Source organism: Limanda limanda, chromosome 23, assembly GCF_963576545.1.
Source record: "Limanda limanda chromosome 23, fLimLim1.1, whole genome shotgun sequence".
NCBI lineage: Eukaryota > Metazoa > Chordata > Actinopteri > Pleuronectiformes > Pleuronectidae > Limanda > Limanda limanda.
The window spans coordinates 10,538,873-10,563,862 of NC_083658.1; the positions used below are offsets into that span (position 1 = coordinate 10,538,873).

Consider the following 24,990-nt stretch of genomic DNA (forward strand, 5'->3'; position numbering starts at 1 on the left):
CCCAGAGCTGCTTTGTACTGCTCCTGCTGTAAATTCGTTTACGTGTGCCCAGTTTTTTTAGCTTCGCCCCCCCCACACACACACACACACTCTCTCTCTCTCTCGTTTTCTCTGTCCCTCACACTCGTTCTCGGCTCCGTCTTGTGAAATCAGGGTCAAAGTTCGTTGCCCGAAAGAAAGACGGATAAAAACGCAAAGACCACAAAGTAATGAGCACAAGGCTGTTGTGAGCAAACTCCATCGTTTTGTGCCCTTTTGTTTTTTATCCGCTGTACCGTGTTTTTTTTGGTTGGATTTTTGGTGGGATTTTGCTCTTGTTGATTGGAGCGTAGGTGGAAAATAGGGAGACAGAGCGGTGAGCTAGCAGCCTCAGATTTGATCTTTTTTTGATCAGGCATCTGTGACTTATCATCAGATCCTTAGCCCATCCTGAATATCCCAAGGTAAATCTTATTTTCTAAAGTAAAAAACATGCTTTTTAGCAGGAAGATGGTAAAAACAACTAAAGATCTAGGTTATAGAAAGCTGCCATACTCACTTTACTTCCCCTTTGATTGAATCCCCTTATTGTGCTGATTTCATTGCACTTTCTTTGCTGCAAGTGTATTATTTGAGACTTGTGTGATCAGGTATGAAGAATCGTCCAGCATGCAAACAGCTGTGTATTGAGCAAATAATCGTGGCAGCAGTTATGTTGCAAAATATTTTGTGATTGACTTTAACTGACATGCTTAGAACCACACCCACAGTGCAGCTTCACAATGAAATATAACTAAATTCAAACAAGCTGCACCATTGCTGCACACATCAGTCCACTGGGTATATCAGACTTTTGTGAAAATAATAATATTAACAAATAATACAGAACATTCCAGCAGGCGTACACTATTTGGCACACTGTAATGATGGTCTATGAACTCGGATTAAATATGATTCTTGACCTTCTGCCCACCTCTTTCATCCAGCGTCCCCTGAGAGGGAGTTTGTGGTGCAACACATACAAATACTTGGATTTTAGTCCCTTCAAAACAAAAGTGTTTGTTAAACACATCGGAGGCCTCACAGGATTCCTCTGTGTCATTTACTGGATCGTCCTAAAGCACTTTAACAGAATAGTTTCCACTCGGCGGAGTGATTTCACAACTCAGGCATTTGAGCCTTCAGAGGGAGGGTATTGCACCTCCCATTGAATGATGTAAACATTAGCATTTGGCAGGACATGTTCACCATATAGCAGCGGCATTATAGGCTGGCCTCACATGTTCCCTGTAAAATTATTTTTTAGAAATCTCAAGACATTCATTTTGTAGAGGGTGATACAAGCAGCGAGTACATTTTTTATTTGAGATAAGGTGCATTAGAGGCCTTTTAAAAGATAATTGCAGATTTAAAATGCTGTACAAACTGTACAAACGTATTGTGCGCACACTCTGAGCTGCGCCTTCTATAGATTTACACATAATAGCTGATGTTTGACTTATTAACACAAACAGGCCATTCCAAATTCAACAGTGGAAAATCCAATGCGCTCTTTGAAATCGATATATCGCCATACACGGCCTCACTTTAACAGTTTCAAGACGATATGAGAAGTGGTGGCCAAGTCGAGGGGACGTGTAGTTTCATGCTTTTCTTTTCAGACAAATTTATTATGTTCTAATATGCAGGAGAAGCCAATTCCTGCCAAATGCAACAAGCATGTGGAACTGCACATCCATACGTTATCGCCTGCCCGTTTTCCTCCTCTTCTCCCTTCCCTTGTCTTGGACACCGTCTCCTCCAGCCTTCCCTCCCTCTCCCACAGGCTCTGTGCACTGTGTGTGTATGTGTGTGTGTGTGTGTGTGTGTGTCTGAGAGAGCCGTGATCACAGTGGGACCAGTGAAACACCATTTTAGGAGACAATGGGCTCCTCCTACAGGACCATAAACCACAGCTCCATACCTTACCACTGATTTCTAAGAGGAGAAAAATGCTTACACCAGTATTTACCTCTATCTACTCCTCATACACTGTCTGCATCAAAATGTATCGCATTTTAACAAGTCCAAGTTTTATGACTATCTGGTCAAAAATGTGTTGTGCTGTCAGGATCAATCGTGATGTTTCACTAATTAAAACCAAACTTACCAGAAAAACCAGAACTTTAACACACATCACCTAAAACAACAGAAACTATTTTTTGTTTAATGTGTACTTTTGAGTACAGTTAGCTTGGTTAACTTGGAGGAAGTGGGGTTCATGGAGGTCAAGAAGTATTGGCTTCATCTAAGATAAGCTCGTGGTTTGTTGATACCTTTAATCCTGAAGTAACATTGTGAATTATTTATCTTCTTTTTTTTCCCTTCCGTGTTCATGGTTCCTCCCCATTCCAAACTCATGTACTTCAGTTGACTTGTCTGCAGATACAAATTTAAGCGTCCACCTGGGCTTTGCCTGCCGGGATAGACTCACACAGACGCACACATTGGAAGAACCTGAACACAACATCACCTGCAGCCGCGGCATCATTCAATCCATTCATACTTGACAAGATCTGATCTGAAACCAGCCTCTCGAGAGCAATTCTCTGTACGAACAGGTTTCCTGTCACATGCAAAACACCAACGTCCCCTGGGGTTTCATGATGACTGCGAGAGATACACAGCCCAGGACAATTGTGGTTTCTTCAGCAGTTTATCTTCTATCACCAGATTTCAGAGCAAAGTAAGTGTTCCCCTCAACGCTCCAGCATTCTTTAAATGGTTAGGCCACCATCTGATAAGCAGCGTGGAATTCACTATCTTTCACTGATGCGCTCGAACACATTCACACACACGCGCTGCCTATAAAATGAGAGAAAATGTTATTGGTTTGGGTCTTTCTCAATAAACCCACTAATGCAGCGCAAAACAAAAAGGTTTTCATGTGCGTGTGGCCATGTGTGTGTGGCCGTTTGAGTGTGTGTGTGTTTGCAGCTCATGTTCTCCGGCCACTGTGTCCTTGATAAAAAGTGGGTTGTGCTCCATTTGTTCTGCATACTTCTGTGTTTTTATGTGGTCAGATGCAAGCCAAGTCTTTTGACACAGATTGCCCAATACTGGTATTACACAAACCCACACAAGCCCTCCCCCTGTTGAGGATCCTACAGTGTGTAGAGTGGCCTTTCACGGTCACCCATGAACACATATTTGAAAAAGGGTAACGCTCGTAAATCAGAATTGCCACTGGTTTTTACAAATGAGGCAATTGATCGCATTCTGCAGTTTGTCCTGTAGGTTCCTGCTGCTGTGATTTATTTGCTACAGTAATTATAGGCCTAACAGGAAATAGCTTTATATCTCCAACCTGACTTTCAGGAGGCTGAGACAAACATGATTGACCACCTGGGATTTTCAAAGGCATGAGCTGAACTAAAAAGTCGAATACATTTGTCTTTAATATGGTTTGTGTAATTTTTGTTTTTTCTTAATACACTGATGTACAATTAACTAAAAATTTTCAGAAATTTGCAAGATGTCAGAATGACCATCCTTTTAAACAGTTTGTGGCATTTCTGGAAATTTTAGGTGAGAGTGGCAGAACAAACAACTTCAGTTTTTTGTCCCGGGAATCAGTCCGGGAATATAAGGGAAGGAGATTCACTTTAAAGTTATCCCCGGCAGAATAACACACATTTGTCACTCTCCACGCAGTCTCACCTGCTGCAGGAAACATTAAGGTTCTGCACAATGAAATGTCTAAAACCTAAAACCTCCCTATATGGGGTTTCCTCAGTCAAATCTTATCAACTGTGCAGCTTTAGGTCAGTGACATGAAAACATTTGAGTAGCCCTGTTGTTGATAATCAGAAAGCTTCTTCCACTGCCAGTCCTCCTCTTCCTCCTCCTCCTTCTCCTACAGGGCCCCGCCCCCTTCTTTGAATCCGTTTGTTCAGTGTCAATCACCCAGATGTAACAGAAAATAAGACAGGAAGTACAGGGCACTGCCTTCAAAATAAAAGCAGTGAAAATAAAGAAACGTGAAGGATGTGGTTCATAGTGCTGAATAGGACAAAGAGGTCAGGTCTCATTGGTGTTAAGTAGTAATTCAATTCATAAATAAAGGCTTAACACATGTAGTGCAATCGGGTTACTATAATGCACGTTAATAGATACAGCGTTAATGTATTTCTAAGGGTCGATCAGACTGTCAAATACATATTTATGTTTCTTATTTAATTTCTCATCAGGCAGCAGTATTCCATGGTATGAATCGACTGATAAAACACGTTTCCTTTTGTATTCCACTTTGCTTTTCTTTCAATTCTGAGTCAATGCAACCCTGCCCTCCAAGGCTATTATCTTATTTAGAAAATCCACATCGGAAGCGTAGTGTCATTCTGCCGCCAGCTTGACGGGCTCTCTCAGCCTCCCCTCGCCTGGCTCAGCATCTGTCTTCAGCGGAGTGCGAGGAGCGCGCAGTATGGATCCGTGGCACATTTACGCACCACGGTGTCCTCTCTGGCACGGGCGGGTTGTCTGACGCGTGCGTGTGTCTGGTGCACGGACATCAGCTCTAAAGCTCCAACTCTCCCTGCGAGAAAAAACTAAACTAAAACTGTTTTTGTCTTATTGTTAAAAGAAGGAGGAGGACGCAAGGAGACTTTTTACGCTCGGTTCCCGACGCGCACAGACGCACACTTTTTTTGGACTTATTTTTCTTTTCTGACAGGATATCATTTGCTGCATCTAATTGTTTGTTTAACTATATGTGGATACTTCTTCTGGACCATGGGAGACTCCGTGTTCCTCGACAGGCAGAACACCTATCTTGTGAGTACTGGCCATCAATTAATCCTAATGACGTGGACGGGCTCTGATAAGGGTTGGGGGCTTGCACGACTCAATGTGCCAGTGAGTGTGTGAGGAACTTATTTATATGACATCCAAACTATTTTGGATTAAAATCTCTAAACATCAGACGTGCCACTGCAAAATGACCATCATTGTATCCACATGCAATCACAACATCTTTAAAATACATGGCTTGTGCAAGTATTTCAGATTTACCCTAAATGCTGTGCACACACACTGTTAATGTTATTATTTTTCCTGCATTCGTCAAAGGGCTCTGAGACAGAAATTTGAAACTGAGCCGGGCGAAGGGGCCTCAACATGCATCAACTTCCTGTGATGGAACGTTTTGCATGTTTTACATGTGACATGTGGTGTATAGAACGTGTATGCACGCTGGCACACAAGACTGCACATGTTTCCTGGCTGGAAAGGAGACTTGAGATCCACAAAGTGTCTCTGTTTATGAAGACGTTCAGTCCCGGAGCCACAGGTGTTGTGTTTGACACTCTACACCTCAAAGCTGGGTGGCCACATGGAGGCAAAACACACAGATATGGGTCAAGGCCACGAGGACAGGTGAAGGCTATGATGAGAACTGCCATTCAATGTGAAAGCCTCAGCATTTTGATGCTTCTATATGATTATGTGCCCTTTTCTATGAAAGCTTTCAGAGTTCGGAGAAGCAGCAGGTTGTATACAGAACAGGTTCATTCAAATGTGGGAACCGAGTTGGTCTGTGAAGTACACAAGATTTAGATTTTGCACAGATGCTCCTATTTTATCTCTCTCTCCATCTCTCCCCTCTCTTTTCCTCTCCGGTGAGGAATCCACCGCTGGCTGCTCCAGCGAACTGGCTCCTCTTTATGAGCAATGTCTCTGTGGCTGGTAGCACTCATAAACCTCCAAGCATTGATTGGAAAACAATACAATTTTCTTTGGCTCGGCTGGCAGCATGCTGCGGTCTGGATTTCTGCTTTGTGGCGGTGCTGTGCGATGTGAAAGCCTTATGCCACACTGGCCACAGTAGTAAGTTTAAAATCACCCAGTACATAGTGATGAGGCTTCACTGCACTGAAATTGTACTTGACATACTTCTCCACTACCAGACATGTCATCCTTCTACAGAAATTAAACTTGATGTATAGAGACTCTTACTTATGTGTGTGGTTATTCCAATTCTGGCCCCTTTTGTGAGTCAGTACATGGTAGAAACTCAGACTTGTAACCCTCAAAGTGGTTTGTCTAACTCGACCTAAGAGTGAAACTTATAGCGTTCAATAATATCAGAGCCAAAATATGGAGAAATCTGATATTATTATAAAACATTTCAAAAGGCCTTTTAGCTTGTTTAAAAATGAGAAAATACCAATGAAAATACCTTTTAGATTTACCAGTTTTTCCGATGCTCACGGATGCGAGCATCCAAAATGAGTTTCCCTCTCTGGATGGCTCAGCCTTGGGGTTAGGGTAAAGAGCTCAGACATACAGACAGAGTAGAGCCAGCTGAGGTAATGTTATCTAATTGGTTGTGGTTCCTGCTGGATGCCACCCTGTGGAGGTATTCCAGTTATGTCCAGTTGGGAGAAGGCCCCAGGGTAAACCTAGAGTACACTAGAGGGATTATATATCCTACTTGGTTTAGGAATAGCTCATGGCCCTGCAGGATGAATTATAGAAAACGGCATCTGGGCTGGGCAGCTAAGCAGCAGATAGATGACAATTCTGAGTGAAATTATGCATTTCTATGTCTTCTGTGACAGGGACGGAGGAATATCTTTTGGAAAATGTCTCAGTCTAGAGCTGCAGCCAACGGTTATTCCATTGAAGATGGAAAACATGAAAGCTCCCCAAAAGTGAAGCCAAAACATCTTGATCGCCTCCTAGTGGCTGGCTGCAGTGTAGGTTATCGATCCTAGATCCGCCATAGGGATAGGGTAAGGGGCAACTTAAAAAGGTAAAATACACCTTTAGGTAGTTACTAGTCTTAGTTAGTTATTTGTTGACATAAAAACATGGTGATACATAATTAACAGCTGAGACTGACTCACTTCTTGTGTATGTCGGTGGGACCTCACCATCGCGGATCTCACTATCTGGGCTGAAACTGATGATGTTTGTGCTTAAAAAATAGAATGAGTATTCAAAGTTGCCAATAAAAATGTAATGGTTAATCAGGTGTTTATGGCAGTGCAGTAAAGCTTTCAATCAGAAAGCCACTCAAGGAGAGTTTGCATCTATTTTGGCAAGTTGCCTGAATCTGAACGACTCGGTCCCCATGAGACACTGCTTCCTCAGCCCATGCACAAGGACACACTGTGAGTATGTAGGTGTACTAAAGGCTTAGGGACACAACTGCATAGTTTATGTTGATGCTCAACATTTGGTGAGCGAGCAGTAAAAAACGAGGGAAGTAATCTAGCAAAGTAAGTCTGGAGCGTGGCGCTACGACTTTGCCAAGCTGTTAAAGTGAATAAAGTTTGCATTAGAAAAAAGTGTCTGAACAGACGGTGGGCCAACTTTGCTTTATAAGGTAAGAAATTAATTCAGACGGCAACTATTGATTGTAAACATGTTAAATCTTTACCCAGGAAACCTGAAACCAGCACTTCATTACAAAAGCAGCAGGTACAGGAATACAATTTATATCCTTGCACCATGTCACACTTAAATACTCGTGCACGGTCAGCCAGGCTGCTCATTGCCATCTCATAAATCCCCCAGCGCACGGTTGAGCCTGGTACAAGAATGCAGTTAAAATATGACAAAGAAGTTGCTCCAAATAAAATTGCACGCGTGTTAATGGAGAATTATGCCCAGTCGAGCTACCCTTCAGCTGCCGATGATAAACAAACGCACGCTGTCATCATTCCTGCCAGGGCAGATACATATTTCAAATTCTAGGTTACCAGACTGAAGGGTTGGAGAAGGCTGAGAGAAACAGGAATGAAGTGGGAGAGAGGTGTAACAGCCCTTCATGGCTGTGAGGCCAGCGCACATTTGTTCCACTTAAAGTGACGTGTGGTGTGTTCTGGTTGTGGCATCAGGGGCACTGTACTCATGGAATACCATCGGTGATACCATGTAACAGTTTGGAGTGATCCCTAAGCTCTGCTCTTGGAAGGAGTTTGTTTTTGCAGTATTTGGCAGATTACAGGTTTACTTGGTATTAAGTGGATTATACGAATAATACACGGGCAACCCTTTTGTCAATAGAAGGAAGATTCACCACCTGCGTGTGCGGTAAAAATGCCAAGAGGAACAAATCATTCCTAATGGTTTTATCAGCAACAGTAAAACCAGGCTGAGTTGGCTTCAAATCCATGTTTGAAGTCGGTGAGGGACTTGTGTAAAACATGTCCACAAAACACTCCTGCCAACTTGATATCCTGCCCATGAAGCATCTTGAGACACAGAAGTGGTTGAGCTGCATTTTTTTGCCTAAGAGAAGATTGTGTAAAACTGTATGAGTAATATATCTACAATTCTCCATTTCAGTACTTCACAGAATTGTCCTGTGGCGACTGACTCACACACCAACAGAGCAATCAAGCCAACCAAAGTAATGAATAATTATTTTCTGTATCAACTGTGCACCTAAGCTGTGTGTTCATTAAATTCAGCTCCAGCAGATGAGCCTCTTACGAATTAATTTAACAACTTATGAATCATCGCATTAGATGAAGCTGCACGTGTAAGTCTGGAGATTGTCAAGGGATCCGAACACGCACTAAAAACATATGATTCTTTGAGCAAGGATGTTTGTTAAACCTGTTGTTGCAGAGTTTGTCTCATCGCTCTGAATGATTCTACATCTCATGGCCTTCTCCGGGTATTGGGTACATACAACAATGGCTTTAACTCTCTGAATACAGAAGCCTGGGTCATAAGTCATGTGCACCGCTGACTACTTGCTGCCTGGATTGTCACATAATGACAACAGAGAAGTGAAGGAACAAGGAAGTTGTAGAATTCGATGTGAGTGAGCTAATCGCAGAGAGGAGCAAGACGCGATTGACAAGTAACGATTGTCTTTGTCCTGAAGCCCTGTGTTGTGTTTACTCGTCTTTGGACAGCTGCTTCGACTCTTAGCCCGGCTGCCAATCAAATGAAAGCTCTACTTGATGAGTCAGCGCTGCAGAACGTGCAAGGAGCTCAAGGGTCTCTCGACGTGTGGAATTGATTTTTTAATCACCTCAGACCAGCACTGGATTGAAAGAGGTGCCTTCACGCTGAGGAGGGAAGTGGCAGACGAAGAGCGACACAAAGAGAGCCTTGACGATAAAGATTGATTACCCCTCCTCCACTGTGGATTGTTTCATCTTCCACTCTGTCTCTCTTTGTCTGCACGGGTCTCGTCTCTCATCACTGACCAAACAGAAAAATGCTCTGCCTCCCTATGGCCACGCAGGGACCCATGTAATCCCAAGAGCAGCAACCTGTTTAGACAAGCACTGAATTCCCTGCTTTTGTCTGCGTCTCTTGACATTTGACTCTGCCGTGGTCAATTATTTTCAGAAAGGTTCAACGTCTCCTTGTTCCTCCTCCTGCTCTCCCTCCTCTACCTGCATAACTCTGACAGCGAACATTTTTTATAACACACTGTCCTCTCCTTCGCTGCTGATGTGTGACCTTGTTCTGCTGCAGTAGGTGTGTTTGTTTTACTCCCCTGCCACTCCCAGTACAAACAGCTTGGAGCGAGCCACAGCGCCCTCAGTCTTCGGGCAAATTGAAAGGAGGTTTTTTACGGAATGAATCTTAAATCATTAGAGGCTCATGCATATCTGACTGTGTGTGTGTGGGCGGATTGCATCAACCATCCATACGGCTCCTGAGTCATCAGCACAGCGAGTTTATTTATTTACATTGATCACAAGTTTCCTAGGCAGAGGGAGAACTTAGCAGGAGTGGACATTTTGTTCGCAGGAGTCCTGTTGCTGGGAATGCTCACAGATACCGAATAAATTCCAAGTTTCTTCTTTGGTTTCCCTACAAAACGCCTGTCAGTCCAATTTGAGGTGGAAAGGTTCAATGTTTTTTGAGAGAAATGCTGCTATTTTAAAAATAGATGTCGAGCTTGTTGACCTTTTACAATGTAGGTCACTTGTTGCCCCACTCCACATGTTCCTGCTCATTCATTAACATGGCACTTGCTCTGGTGTTGCATGTGTAGCAGCCGTCTAGCACGGCAGGAAAAGGGAAACCGCACTGTTGAAAAAACTGCCTCTCCGCCGTCCACAGCCGTCACCTCTGGCTCACCATGGCAACGCCGCCAGTCCCCCGTTTCTCTTCCTCTACCCTGTCAGGCAGAGGCACTTTTACTATCAACAGCGAAAAGAGAAAGCCCGCCCTCCTCAAGACTTGTCTTTTTATGGAGAAGGACGGAGGCTGAGGGTGGGGGGGACGACAAAGCAGAGGAAACACAGAGGAGAAAGTTCTGGCAAGAAGTTCTCCGCTACTTCAGCCGTGGGAGATGTGCTTCCAGAGGCACCGAGTCTTTTCTGGGCCTAAGTGAAAATATGTGCTCTAGATGTTTTGCCGAGTTTGATTTACAGCTGAAGCTCCTGCCCTGTTTTCCTCATGACTTCATCCAGAGGAGTTTCTTGCATGGTGGGTGCGTTGGTTCAAGAAAAGGTTAGACGTGCTTCCTGGCTGTTTGTGTCGCAGCCATGAGGGCATGATGCTTATCACCATGTTGCAGGAGTATTAGTACTCCAGGCTGTGGCAAATTTAAAGAACCATAGCCTGTTCTCCCTCTGCAAAACTGGCTATTGAATTGGCATCAAGACAGGAGTGATAAAAGGAGCTCACTTTGGTGAACTGAGTCACGCCAAAGCTGAATTAGATGCTAGGCTAATAGAACAGTCCGGTGGAGAAACCCCTGCTTATATTTTCAACACCTCTCACACAGCTGTTGCTCTCTCAACCAGCCAAAGTTTGCACGCCTTACTTTTTAAATAAAGAACAGTGTATTTGCATCTCATAACATTCCTAAGAAGATCAGTAATGTAGACTTAAGGCTGCAGTAAAGCTGTCCACAACAAAATAATTATACCCACATACTCGGGGGTTAGAGACGGCCGAGAAAGTTTTACAAAAAAGGTGGAGAGGTCGGAAGCAGCCAAGTGTGTCTGCGACTGCTTTCCTCTAACAAGGTGCATGTGTTGTTTTGTTTTATTTGGAGGGAATCGCTCATGCACTATCCCGTTCCACATACAGTATGACCTCACAGTGGATGGCAAGGTATCGAGTAACAGAAAAATCCAAGAGACGGAAAAATAGTTCACAAGAGATCTGTTTCAAGCTGGTGAAGGTTAAAATATAGACAAGCACAGAGCAAAGCTTATTCACTATTACAGATAATGTTTCCCAATGCTTACTGTAACAGGGACCTGCATTTATCTCACTGTGCTCTATGCATAATACAAACAAAATAATGTATTGCAAGTTTCTTTTGAAATGAATTTGAATATGCACATGAGCTCTACACTTATAGACACCTCATAGAAAAATTATTTTGCAATTAATTCGATTTTTGGCTCCAAAATTAGTTACTTTGCCTGGACTATATATGCACCACTGTTAAATGCAGCATATGCAACTCAGGCAGACGGCCAGACAGAAACAGATGAACCAATAGAATCAAGGCCCGACTGATAGAGACAGGCAAGAAGGCGGAAGTTCAATTTCCAGTCTGGTGACAGAACCTTGACGAAGGGAATATTCCCAGTCAGACGGGGAACAGCACAGACGATGCCAGAAATAACAGATTTAGGTTACATGAGATACCATGAACTGTTTGGGCATGCAGCTGATGTAATGTGCGAGCCCGATGCATTTAACTCACCACTTGTGTGCATGTGTCGACTGGTAAGAAGTGTGGCCCTGCAGTTCAGGGGACCTTTCGACTAAAAGTGGATAAGCTGCTCTCAATGGAATGTGTCTGTGCGAGGAAACACACACGCACACACGTGCGCCCATTCCATCGTGGTACACACTCTATTTACCTCCCAGTCTATTACAGGCTATTCATATTGTCTCTCTTTTTTCATGGGGACTTTAGTAATTTGCATTTAATGACACCAGCATGTTTGGCAAGAGGAAATACGTTACATCCATGTTTAGCTTTATGTGGATTTAACGAAGGTTCTTTGCTGTTATTCCTTCAATAACCAATTACAAGAGTTCACCATCTCCACCAAGGAGTCACGTTTTCGCTCCTGTCTGTTTGTTTGTTTGTTTGTTTGTGAGCAGGACTACGCAAAAAAGACTGAATGGAATTCTACAAAACTTGGTATAACCACGGGACACAGGCTCAGAAATTCGGGCCAAGCAAGATTTCTTTTCACTTTCTTTAACCATGCACGATTTGTATTACATTTGCACCAATCAGGTATATTTAAGACCAGTATGCATTGAAGAAAACCCACAAGTTGACCTTGCATTTTGAAATACACTAAAATAACAAATGAAGAATGGCGCTGGGAAATCCTCAGGGTGCGTCATCACCTCGGTGGACACTTGTTTAAAGTAAAATGATGAGAGCACATAAACAGGAAAAGTGCCTGTGTGTGTTATTGTGTGGATAGTGACCATGGATGACTGAGTGATGGATGAGTGGATGAATAACTCCATCCATCAACCAGCCTTGTTTGCAGTGACTCACTTCTGCACTGCTGCGATCAGTGAATATATCATTTGGTAAATCTGCATCACTCTCTCATGATAAAGATTGGCATAGTGATGGCAGAGATTTCATGAATTCTTCCTTACAATACTCCAGTGCACTGAAATGAAATGTGGGTGAGAACAGCCATTGTTTCTCTTCCTGAAGGAGGAAAAGAAAAGAACAGACAAAGCTCCTAAAGGTAGAGAAAGGTTTTTGGTTTCACCTTAATCTCCTCTCAATCTTCCAGACGTCAGTTGGAAGGCCGAAGTTAGGCGGCACGAGGAAACAAAAGACAGCCCTAGCAAAAGTTTGCATCTCCTTTTTGTTCGAGCCATGTCTCGTGTGAGAAGAAGGGTTATTCTTATTTGGAATAAAGTGTGTTTTCAGTTTGATTTAAGTTGCTGCAGAGATTGTTTTAGGCACTATTTGTTTCCAAAAGCAGGTGGGAGAGAGAACAGCTCAACAAAAGCATCTGTATCTGTTGAAAACAGTGTAGTTCAGTTTTCTTTGTTAAGAGAGTTGGCAACTGCAACTGGCAGTGTCCAAAGTCACACTTTTTGCTTCCACTGTTGAAAAATCAATTTTCATAAGCCCAGCACATCAGAAGTTTTCTTAATTTAATCATTGGACAAAATCCACTCTCAACTCCTCTTTTATTTAAGTTAAAAAACAAAACCATGCACAGTTAATAACTCACACATTTGTTGGAATGATTGCTACATGACAGAAATGGGGGGGAGGGTGGATGTCATATCTCATTCCACTAAAGGGAAGTCTGACTTTTTTGGGGTGGAGAGGATGACAATAACGCTTTTGCATTTGCACAAATAGTAGATAGAGACCTATCGTCAGTTTAAAGTTTACAGATTGATATTTGCTCCTGAGAGAAGGTTGTGGTTTTAAACTCAATAGTGTTTTACTTTTTACTGCCCCTGAATTGTACAACTGCTGATTAACGTCCTATGTTCAATATTATCCAAATTATTGTTCTACTGACACTTGAGTTGTGTTTTGATTTGTATCTAAGTGGGTATTGTTCAAAGCACATCATTTACATGAGGAGTTTGCTTAAAAAGTAATATATTAACTCTTTCCACCTATTCAATGATTTCCCAGCAGCCCCATCACCTCAGTAGGTTTCAGCGAGACACTGTGCAGTAGATTTGATAATACTTTTGTTGTCATCATGTTTCTGGGACTTGTTTAAACATGGTGGTACACACTTTGTTGATCTGGTTCCCCCGACGCTCGGCACCAATCAGTGCTGCACTGAACAGATCCATTTTTGGTGACTCGCAGGGTGTAGCACCAGTGGGGAGGTGATAAGTCGTTTATCGTGTTCATTAAACAGCCCATTAGCACTTATCAGCATCTGTTTAAAGACTTCTACACCTCGTCATTATTGTTCACACTTTGCAGCACTCTCTTTACTGGCACACGTTCACATGCACACACGTTTCGGTCAGCTGGACGTTGGTCACCCGGGGCAGGGCAGAGCCACCGGAGCGTTGGGCTCGCTCCCTTTCCGCTGGGAAATCAATAATAGACCAGCTGACCCAGCTGTGACCTGTGTTACACGTGCACAAGGCGTGCACACACACACAAACGCACTGTCACATCCACTGTCCGGAGAGAACAAAGCACCGCTGGGCAGCGGCGGGTGTGTCGTCGGTCTCCAGGAAGTTACACTTGGCTAAAGCTTCCTGGACTGAAACAAGGCCGATGGTTTTAAACGTCGATTTAATTGCTTTTGAAGGGTTTTCTGTTAAATTCTGCAGTTCATTGTTTCTCGATAGTTTACATCACATTGTTATCGGTGAACATTGGATTCATCATTTGTTTTTATTTTAATTAAATACAACGCCGACTTCCATTTCATATCTAATTCAAATTTAATTCAAGACAAGGAACTTTTTTCAAATTGTGTGACATTTTCTACAGATTGAGAACCTGCAGTTTTCTCTCTGAATCCGACGGAGCTTGAGAGAAAATTATCTGAGAACGACCCGAACCTGACAGGCTTTCTGTTTCTTGAGTCCGAAACTCAACCTGAACCAGATGTTTTCAACAATAACAGGCACATGCAGAGTAGAAAAATGAATTAGATAGCCCAGCCAACGTGACCCAACCCGACCCGACTCTGACTATCATTTCAAAACTTTTGTCTGACCCTTGGCTTGTCTCAGGTATCCACACTCCACTTAGAACTCCCATATTAATCATGGAAACATTAATGGTGGTGTTGTGGCATATTAACGGTTCCTTACTAGCATTTTAAATACTTTTACCAAATCCCAATTCTTTTCTTATTTTAACGTAAAGTTTCAAGTTAGTGCATGGAAACATGGACACAACAGACAAAGAGATGACCCGGTGGTAAAAGTGAAGCGTAGAGGGAAATGCTCGCCACTGTTTCAAGCCCCAGTCGCCCCCGGGGAACTAGAAATCTGTCTCAACCCCGGTCATACATTCCAGTCCAGTCATGGATGGCTCCACCATCGGAGGTCAGGAAGAGCCCCAGGTATAAAAAGAGAAGGGGGGCCTTTAAGTTGTGTGTTGAAACTGAAGCGGGACACAGAGAGGAGACAGGGTTTCTAAAGGGCCAACATGGTGGAGCCCTCATGAAAATAGAGAGAACACTTTTCTCACATTTTCCACGGCTTCTACATTCTGAAAACCCCAACAAATACAGTATTTTTGCACTATTTCCCAGCAGCTGCAAAGACTTCCGCTGCACATTCGAGTTTTTCCCCTTTTTCCACTCGGAGCATGCTCGTGCAATCCTCTGAACATATGTGTGACATGTGGGCACACGACACCTTTAAGCCGTTTGTAAAACCTGCTGCCATGTGTCTCCTAAAGGGATCGCGACTCTGTCATCTTCATCATCAACATCATCCAGATTGTGAGGAGGAGACCAGCATGTTCTAATCCCTGCTCTTTAACTACCTCACAGGATTAACTAGGGGGGGTGGGATTGGCACCCATGTGGAAAATAAAGCATCTTAAGGAGACTTTGCTCTGATCCCGCTGTTTTGAATGGGTGCGGTGGAGGAAGCACAGAAATGGAGAACCCAGGGAATGTGCTGTACTTGTGTTGATGTTCAGCTCATGTTCTTGCCACTGGTGTGAAAAAATAAACTAACAACTCCCTAATAGGATCAACTTTTAATCTTGCGCTCGCTTAGCATTGAAAAATAAAGAGTGAGGTGTTAAGTCAATGGAGTCACAAGCTGATGGAAGGGTTTTGGAGACGTTAGAGAAATGTTGGACAAGAGCGTTTCTTCTGAAATGCTTCACTCGGATGTCAGACTTATCTCAAACCCCACTCGCCACCGCACTTCCTTGAAACATACCGACACATCCTCCATGTAAAGTCTATTTGCATGGACCCTCTCAGCCGGGAAAATTTCGACTTACGCAGTCTAACCAGACGTACATGTCCAGACTGTGTGAAATCGAGTTTGTCGTGAAATCCAGCAAGCAGAGAAAAATGACTCTTGACAAGGGAGGGGGGGGGATAAAGGGCTAAGAAGACGGCAGCTGTTACAGAAAATGACAGATTAATGACTCTAGTTTCTTGGAATTCGAAATTGGATGTGAGAATTCTTGGATTTGTTGATTATATGGATATAGATAAAGTGGTTATTTGGATTTGTTTTAGAAAGATGTCTTAACACCATCAGGAAATAATGTGACAGTTGTCTGGTATCGCTGTTACGTCACAGTTCAGTGTATTTCCATTTCTCCTTAGGAACATTTTAACAGTTCATTGTCTACAAGTGTTTTGAATTCTAATTATGTGTGTGTGTGTTAAAGGAAACACAAATTCTGCTCTTCACAGTTGTGGAGAACAAGAGGAGGAGAAAGAGCAATAGTCAAATTCCAGCTTTACATCTTAGTCCCGACGCGTCACGGCTTTCTGGCACAGATGCCAGTTTTAATCTCTGAATCTATCTTTTCTTTTAGAACATTCCAGGATTGATGGAGTGGCACATTATTTCTCTGGGAGTGGTTATTGTGTGTGTGTGTGTGCGTGTGTGTGATCCCGTTCTCACGGTGCTGACATAGTGAACGCTCAGGCCGCAAAGGGTTCGATGGGAATGTAATTCTCATGGGGCTACTTACTTACACAACCATTTGGGGTGATTGACAGATAAATTGAGCGCATACCCAAACAGGCACACTTTATACTGTTCATTCTATGCATTGAATTTCCATAACTGCATGCTTGCTAATACCCTGATGGGTCTTTAACTCAAATGCATTGTTGTTGATCCTCTGTGAGCACATTGGTAATATGGATAAAGAGAAAAGGCATTATAGATAATACATCCAACAGAAATTAACGATGCACTGATCAGGAGTAAGCGGAGAATGAGGAAGTTGGAATGGAACGTTTTGGCCGAAAAAAGAAAATGGACCCAGTCATTCAGTAAATATAGACACAAGGGCATGAGATGGAAATCCTGCTCCCACCAGTTAAATAACAAAGTACAGCACAAACAATGAATCTGATTATGATGTTGGCCAATCGATCAATGCATGTATAGAGGATGATGATTGCTCAAACCATCTCAGTCTCTCTTTGTCTCAGTTCAAGTGGAGAAAGCAACACATTTCCTCCATTCATTTAAGCTTAAACCAACATAATCCACATAGTGAATCACAATACACACACACAAACACACACACTAAACACGCTCTACTCTCTGCGTAGGATAAGCAATGATTAACCAGCTTCATTAGCTCGGTCCTGTCTGAGAGAGAAAGGAGGGGAATTTACTGTCTTGTATACAGTCGGGGTTACACACATTAAGATTACACACATTCCTCGGTTTGTGTGTGTGTGTGTTTGTAATATTAGAGATTATCAGAGAACAGGTATGGACAAGGTTGTAGGACAGAAAACAATATTGAAATAAAGTGCATGCTCTTTCCTTCATGTATCTACATTTTGTCATTTGATTAGACATCGTCATTAAATTAGCAGACTAAATTAAACAGCTGTTTTCCTGCAAAGTTTGAAGTTTTGCATGATGAACACTTTCTCAATTATGCCCAAAAAAATCGGAGGGAGAGAAAAACCATAAATTCTAACAATGTGAATATTTTACTCGATTATAAGAAAAACATGATCAATATCAACAATAACTGTTATTAACATTATATGATCATATGTAACACGGGCTCCGGCTCCCCTTGTGATCCTTAAAGGATAAGCGGCATAGATAATGGATGGAAGGATGGATTATCGACTGTTGTTTACATCATTCCTGAAAAAACATGCAGATAAGGCTCGGCTTTGTCAGGGCTGAATAGTGTCTGCAGGGCTTTCTGTCAGAGAAGAGACGTGAAGTGTTTTTCAGAGGATGCAGAAGGTATTTGCGTGACAAAGTGTATTTACGAAACAATCTTCTAGAGTGAAAAACACTCTGGTTAATAGTACGGCGTTGTGACACGGAGATATTAGCGATTTAGAGAGGAGAGATTTAGAAAATCCCCAACTTTTGCGTGAAGGCGATGAAGCAGGATGCAGGGAGGAATAAAAACCCGTGTTTACAGCCTTTGCTCCTGGCTCCACTCGACCACATTTGCAAAGCAAAGTAGGGGTGAGGACCAATTCCTAGCATGTTACACACAGCTGCACTCCACCTCGCCCTGATATCCCTCGACACACGGCCGCGCTGTAAACACCAAAGTGTGCATATCACTTTCGGTGAATAGAAACGCGTCACTCCCTGTCTACAGTGCACTCTCATGAACAGTGTGATTGAAGACACTCCTCACAGAGGTATGAGTCGTTAAATGAAGCAGGAGCCTAATCAGTCAAAGGAAATTAAAATGTTCTTGTCTGGCTTGAAAGAAAAGATCCAAGAAAAGGCCAGAGAGGTCGAAATTAAATGTTAGCGATACGGTTGCAAAGTTGTGACGACCTCTAAGAGACAAAAATAGTGGCAAGATAATGGGGGAAAGGTTGGGAGATTGTGTACAGGCATCAAATGTCTCCTGTTTCTTTTCCAGCATAAGTGTTGCAGCAGGAGTATAATGTCATGTATCCAATCTTCAAAGCTGGCGGAGAAGCACCCTGACAGATTTTTTGATATGATGTGTGGTCGCCCTGCCATCCACGAAGCTTTGAACCAGCACCACACACACACACAACTTCTACTATCAACTGTGTGTTGATACAATACCTGATTTTCTTTGCCTTTCGCAGCTTACGTAACCATTATGCAGGTTCCACAAGGTCGGGCCTCATTATTGCCGCAGGCCCTTCATATTAATCTGTCTTTAAAATGTTTGAAGTTCGCCCCGACTCTTTAGATGTGCCTGCCAATGATTTGGGGGGAATATTTGGAGCGCACACTCCGAGTTGCTCACTCTTAGCGGCTGAGCCAGGGAGTTCTCATTAAATGCAAAGGCTGACTAAAAGCAATAATGTGCAGCAGGAAAGATGTAATTAAAAATGAGTCATTTATTGAAAATGCAACTGCAGATGTAACTGTATCACAACAGCACATATAAAGTGAATAATGTAATTCTAGAAAGGAGCTGCAGCTACACTAAACCCAAGTGACATTTTGAGTGACAGCCTCTGTGCCATTGTCTTGAACACGATATCTCAAGAATGTGTTGATTGTGCAATTTCTAAAATTTTTTTTAGCACAAATGCTCACTTGGACTCATGGGTGAACTGATCAGATGTTGGTTGTGAAAGGTCGCTGTGACCTCACAGAACACATTTTCCGCCTTTTCCCCAGGAAATCTTCCAAATTTGAAGCATTTCAAAGAATCAGGGTCACTGCAACCTCTTCAAACACAATAATTGATGAGATGTTTCTGACACAATTTGAAGCAATAGGAGTAACAGCCCAAAAGGTCAAAGGTCAACTTCTGACATCATACCATTCGGCAAAAACACCCTAACCCTAACCCATGACTCAGGAAGACAATGGGAGCATGTGACCATATTTCCTATGGCTTGACTGGATGATGGAGGAGGATGAGCACGAGGCGGAAGTTCAAATCATAGAAATGTGATGACTGTTGAAGTTTTGCATTTTAGTTCCCTTTACAATTAACGGTAACTACAATATATCAAGGAATAAATTGGAGGACAAAACTGGCTAAGAGTTAAAAAAAAATTCTCCTGATTTTATGAATGTGTATTGTATGACATACTCACACCTACTCTTGGCCTGACCAGTTGAAACGTATGTGCTTACATAATGTTAATTTCATTAACATGCTGTGTACACTAAGCAAACATGCTTAATGTACACATTTTCCCACGAGTCAAACTCGTCCCTGTAGCCTCTTTTGTTTGTCTTGCAAATGTGTCAAACCCAAATGACAAGTCTGCAATGACATGACTTCACACTGAAGCTGGAGGGAACAATTCAACTTTATAAATGAATAAAACTGCAGTTTTTAAACATTGATTAATCTTATATTGATTGACTACGTTAATCACTTCTGCACTGATTAATGTACAGTAAATTATTTATGTTGTAGCTGCTTTTAAATACAGCCAGTTCTGTCCAAATATAGCCACCATTACCTCCTATCTCACAACCAAAGATAAGCAACTTTCACAGTTGGCTATGTAAACTGTGCGTGAATAATAAGGAGCCATAACTTGGCGGTTTGCTTTTTCCTCAGGCAGCATCCGGGACAACCCAAAAAACAGGTAGAGGAGCTAGCCCATCAAAACCGTTATTGTGTGACAGGTACATGTAGGAACATGCACACGCCCACATGCACGCATCACCGACGAGCGAAGGGGCGGGGGGGGGGGGGCTGTAATTACAAGCAGATGTGAACCATGAGGAGGTTCCAGGTCAGCTCAAGCAATCTATTACATGCATGCATGACGCCAATCTGCAAAAAAGTGTTCAAAAATACGTGTGTGCATTCCTGTGGTGTAGTGTGGTGGCACAGGAACTCGGCTTAAGGGTCGTTCAAAGCCAGATGCATCACACGGGATGGACGTGAAGAATTTTGAACTGGTCCTTTAGTGTCTGGGTTCGCCTTAAGTGATCTCTTCCTGGAAAATCACCGACACAAAGCCGAGCAGCCTGGTTTTGTCATTACCAGATGTGTGTGTGTGTGTGTGTGTAGATGTGTGTGAGCATTGATTCCATTGAGTGGCTGCATGTTTCCCCCCCCATTGGCAGATCTGTAATTGTGATTACATAACCTTTCATTCCTGTATTGATGTGGTCATACTGGAAATTAATAGACTTTACATGCTGGATTGATTGTGGTGAAGCACACATCTTATTAAGGAAATAAAACATACTTAGAAAGGGGTTATAAATTGGAAATATTGAACGGTTTAAGATTTTAAACACATTTAAAAAAAAAAAAAAAGCTCAATCCGCTGCCTTCAGCCTTGGCCTCTGTCGTATGGGCTTTCTTTTGGGTCAACACTCATTTGAGTCTTGCAAGATTTTCACCCAGTTCATTGCTCAAACCAGTGGATTAAAGGCTTTCTAACGGATTTTTTTCTTTTCCTGAAAAGAGGATTTGCCTCATTGTCTCCATTTATGGTTGTACTAAGGATATTTTCCAACGGCACTTGAAGGCAACGTGTGCATGCATATATTTTCCTTTTTCTCCTGTCCCCCCAGGTTCGGATATATTTATACACACACAGTATGCACTGTCACATTCGATGCCCGTTGCCACGGCGCTCAGGGGCCAGTAATGATCACACTGTTGTCTCATATGCAGTATCGAGTGGTGGCTGTGTTGTGCCCGACGTAAAAAAACTCAAGTGGTGTTCAGCTTGATTGATTTACACAGTGCATCACACCAACAAGTGCCCCACTGCCTTTGTGTGTGTGTGTGTGTGTGTGTGTGTGTGTGTGTGTGTGTGTGTGTGTGTGCGTCTTTCAGGTGCGTTACCATAGTAATATTTCTCTCACTTCCTGTACCTGTTTTTTCCCCTTTTCTGTGTATGTGTTGCCACGGAAACTGGCATCTTCTGCTGCCCATAGCTTTCATGCCTTTTTGTCGCTCTTGTCTGAAATAGCACAGCAACCACATGCTGCAGTGCACCGTAAGCTCAAATGGCATTAGTCATCTAACTGCATGGGGCCAGTCCAGTCAGCAGAGCCATTAATCTTTCCAGGGTAACATCTGTTCAACAGGGAACACAAAGCAGCAACACAACGAGAACTGAAACCCGGGCTCAATAGAAGAGGATTTACATACATTTTATCCAACAATAATGTCTCACTTAGTTAAATCACCTTCACGCATTTTATTCCTCCTTAATTGCAAAGCATATGTGTGAATTACACAGATTTCTCACTTTGTTAGATTTGACACTGATAAGATCTGTGCAGCCAGTCCGGCAAAGATCATCATGAGTGTGAAATAATAAATACAGGAGGAAAAAACGGATGACGGGCGGTTATATAAAGGCTTAGCCACCGACCGCATTGTGGAGACAAAACATGAGGAGTTAAAGGATTTTGACAGTAGCTGCATGGTAGATTTGTCTCCATACCGGCTATTCAAACAGCATTACAGCTCACTGAGCGCTCACGTCACGCTGAGGACTCAGATGCACTGTAGCTTGATATTTGTGGGATGAGCGTTCTAGCCTCCCATTAACCCCGGTGGTTTTGAGTGTAGGCTGCTTATGATCATATCATCTACCTCCACCGATTAACATTTACACAGGCGTCTAATAGCTGGGGACACACATTATCTCCGGAGTGAGAAAATTAGCTGCTGATGGGATGAGTGTTAGTCCAGGCTCTTAACATCTGTCCCCAGGGAGGTTTGTGGACGCCTCCAAATACGTCAGTTCACACCCAGAATTTAAAATGCATCCGGAAACATCTCACTCCCCCTGCTCTAAATGCAAATAAACTAGGGGTGGGAATTGGCAAAAATGTGACGATTCTATAGTATTGCGATATTTGGGTCACAATTCAATATTTTTGCGATTCTTAACATTTTGCGACACAGCAAGTATTGCGTTTCGATTCTGCGATATATTTCGATTCATGTCCCCCATATTATTCAAAGGCATTACAAAAAATGAGGAAAATAAGACTGCTCAACTCACTTCAAATGTCACATTTAATTCTGTGAACAACATTGTCTTCTACACATTAACTGAAGTGCAAAAACTAAGAAAGGGTAGTGCAAAAACTTTGTCCTTGAACATTCAGGACCTTTGTAAATAAATAAAATTGTGCCTTATTATTGTATAGCCCCTGTCAACTTCACACGAACTGATAGATTAGGAAATGTATGCCACGTAAGCTACTTTTAAACAATAAATGTAAAGTAAATTAAATAGAATGAATAAAAGTTTACTTAAAATATAAACTTTGAAATAAACAAAAAGTAGGCTATGCTTCACTGTTGTTTGCATGTAGGCTATGCAAAGCTAGAGCTTGGGTATGTTTAGATTCTTGTGCAAAAACAAGAGCTGGTCAACATGCTCAGGGGTGAGGTTGCTCCTCCCCCCATATATCCTTCCCCGTATAAAACCAATAAATATATGTTTTTTAAAAAAAAGAATCGCCATTCGTAACTGAATCGATTTTTCCCCCCATCCCTAAAATACACATGTGCATCGATTGGTTTTTACCCAGTTTGAGTTTGCAGATGTGTGTGTCGATTGTCATCACGAGCGATACATAGAGGGAGAAAGAGAGAGAGAGAGAGAGGGAGATAAATCATTACGTGGTGGCTCGTGGCAGTTGCATCACGTGAATCAAAGTCTGACCACTGAGGAGAGTAAACACATTTTCTGTAGCGGGTCACAGGACGTCAGCTGAGCAGAGGGTCCAGGATGCTTTTGCGTTTGCAACAGCTAAAAGAATGTGGCCACGTGCGTCCCACACCACCTCCGAATGTGGTGGGTTGGCGTGGATTCACACACAGGATACATTTTAATACCCAGTCTGAACGGGGTCTTATAGAGCGTGAGCGGGTTGTTAAATGTGGAGGCCGGGTTTAAAGTTGAACCATGAACTCCTTCCTTCACAGAGATCAGTATTTGTGTCTGCTGCTGAGGCCGGGCTGTGGCTGATGACTCTTGAAGGCCAGAATGAATCATAAATCTGTGTTTGTGACACTAAGATGAGTGCTAATGTGGGAAAAGAGGCTTAACTTCCCACAAACTCTGCATAAGGTTTGAATCTTCCTTTTATCCACAGGTGGCGATACGATATGTATTGCGATTCTGTAAGTATTACGATTCTGTAAGTATTGCGATTCGACATTACAATTTCCTGTGATTTCTTTTGGTTATTTTTTTTTTTAAATACTCGACCATGGAAAAAAGTTGATTCATACCTTCAAATACAACACAGTCAAATTCACTTAGAGCTAAATAAAAATGTGCCCTGTTATTGTATAGCCCCTGTCAACTGCACACAAACTGACAGATTAAGAAATATATGCCACTTAGGCTACTTTTAAATAATAAATAAAAGGTACATTAAATCGAATAAATAAAAGTTTACTTAAAATATATTTATATATATGTTTAGATTGTTGTGCAAAAACAAGACCTGGTCAACATAATATATGTTTCAATTTTTTTTTTTAATTATTATTATATATTTTTTTAGAATCGATTTGGGAAGCAGCATGGCGATTTCAAATCGTCATTCACAAGAATCCCGATTCGTAACTGAATCGATTTTTTCCCCCCATCCCTACAAATTACATTGTTTTGAACCAAACAGTTGAAGGATTCTATCTGTAATGAAGACAAATAAAGTGAATAACCAAAGATCGTGAAGTCAATAGAACGTCTGAGGCTTGTAGATCTGGATGGGCGCCCTGGCAGGTCCCAGAGTCCAGCAGTGATACCAGGATTTAGTCTGCCCCCTTCACTCTCCTGCCAGCATTCCACTGGTTTCATGGGTTGACACTTCAGAATTGAAGCTCACCCATCCCCTTCAGAGATCCTGCTGGGCAGAACCAGCTCGACCGAGGAGAGGCCTCTTATTTAACTTTTCCAACTGTTTGCCTTTTCTTTTCGCCGTGTGTGCGTGCGCAGGCATGTGCAGGCGTGTGCGCCCCTCAAGCTGTGTGTGAGGTCAAGCAGGAGGTAAAAGGGTTTCCTCAACCAGCGATAAGGAATGGCACACACACACACATGGTACACACACACAGCTGTCCTGAATAAAGAGCTCTATGAAAGAGCGCAACATTCAACTTGTTTTTTTCTCCGCGTTCCGTGAGAGGCTCATTCATCCACACGTGCACACGCACTCAGGTGGCTCTCCAGGTTGCCAGTGTCCACCTGGTTTTGCTCCCGTGGCTGAATGATGACTCTGTTGCCTCAGTGCACTGAGTGGGGTCAAATAACAAGGGGGAAGGAATGACCTCAGAAGATGGTTATAATGCAGGTCTAGTTATGAAAAGCAGAGTCTGAGAAAACAGTTTTTCTAGAAGATTTTCGAGACGTAAAGATCTCTGAAGGGGCACACGTTGGAGTCCGCTCGTAAGCCCTCTGTCTGGATAAA

At 42.6% G+C, this 24,990-nt stretch overlaps 1 protein-coding gene across 1 annotated transcript in view; it reads left to right on the top strand.

Moving 5' to 3' along the window:
* Positions 1-24,990, top strand: part of LOC132996690 (rho GTPase-activating protein 6-like) — a 67,104-nt gene that overhangs the window by 24,115 nt on the left and 17,999 nt on the right. The window lies entirely within an intron of this gene.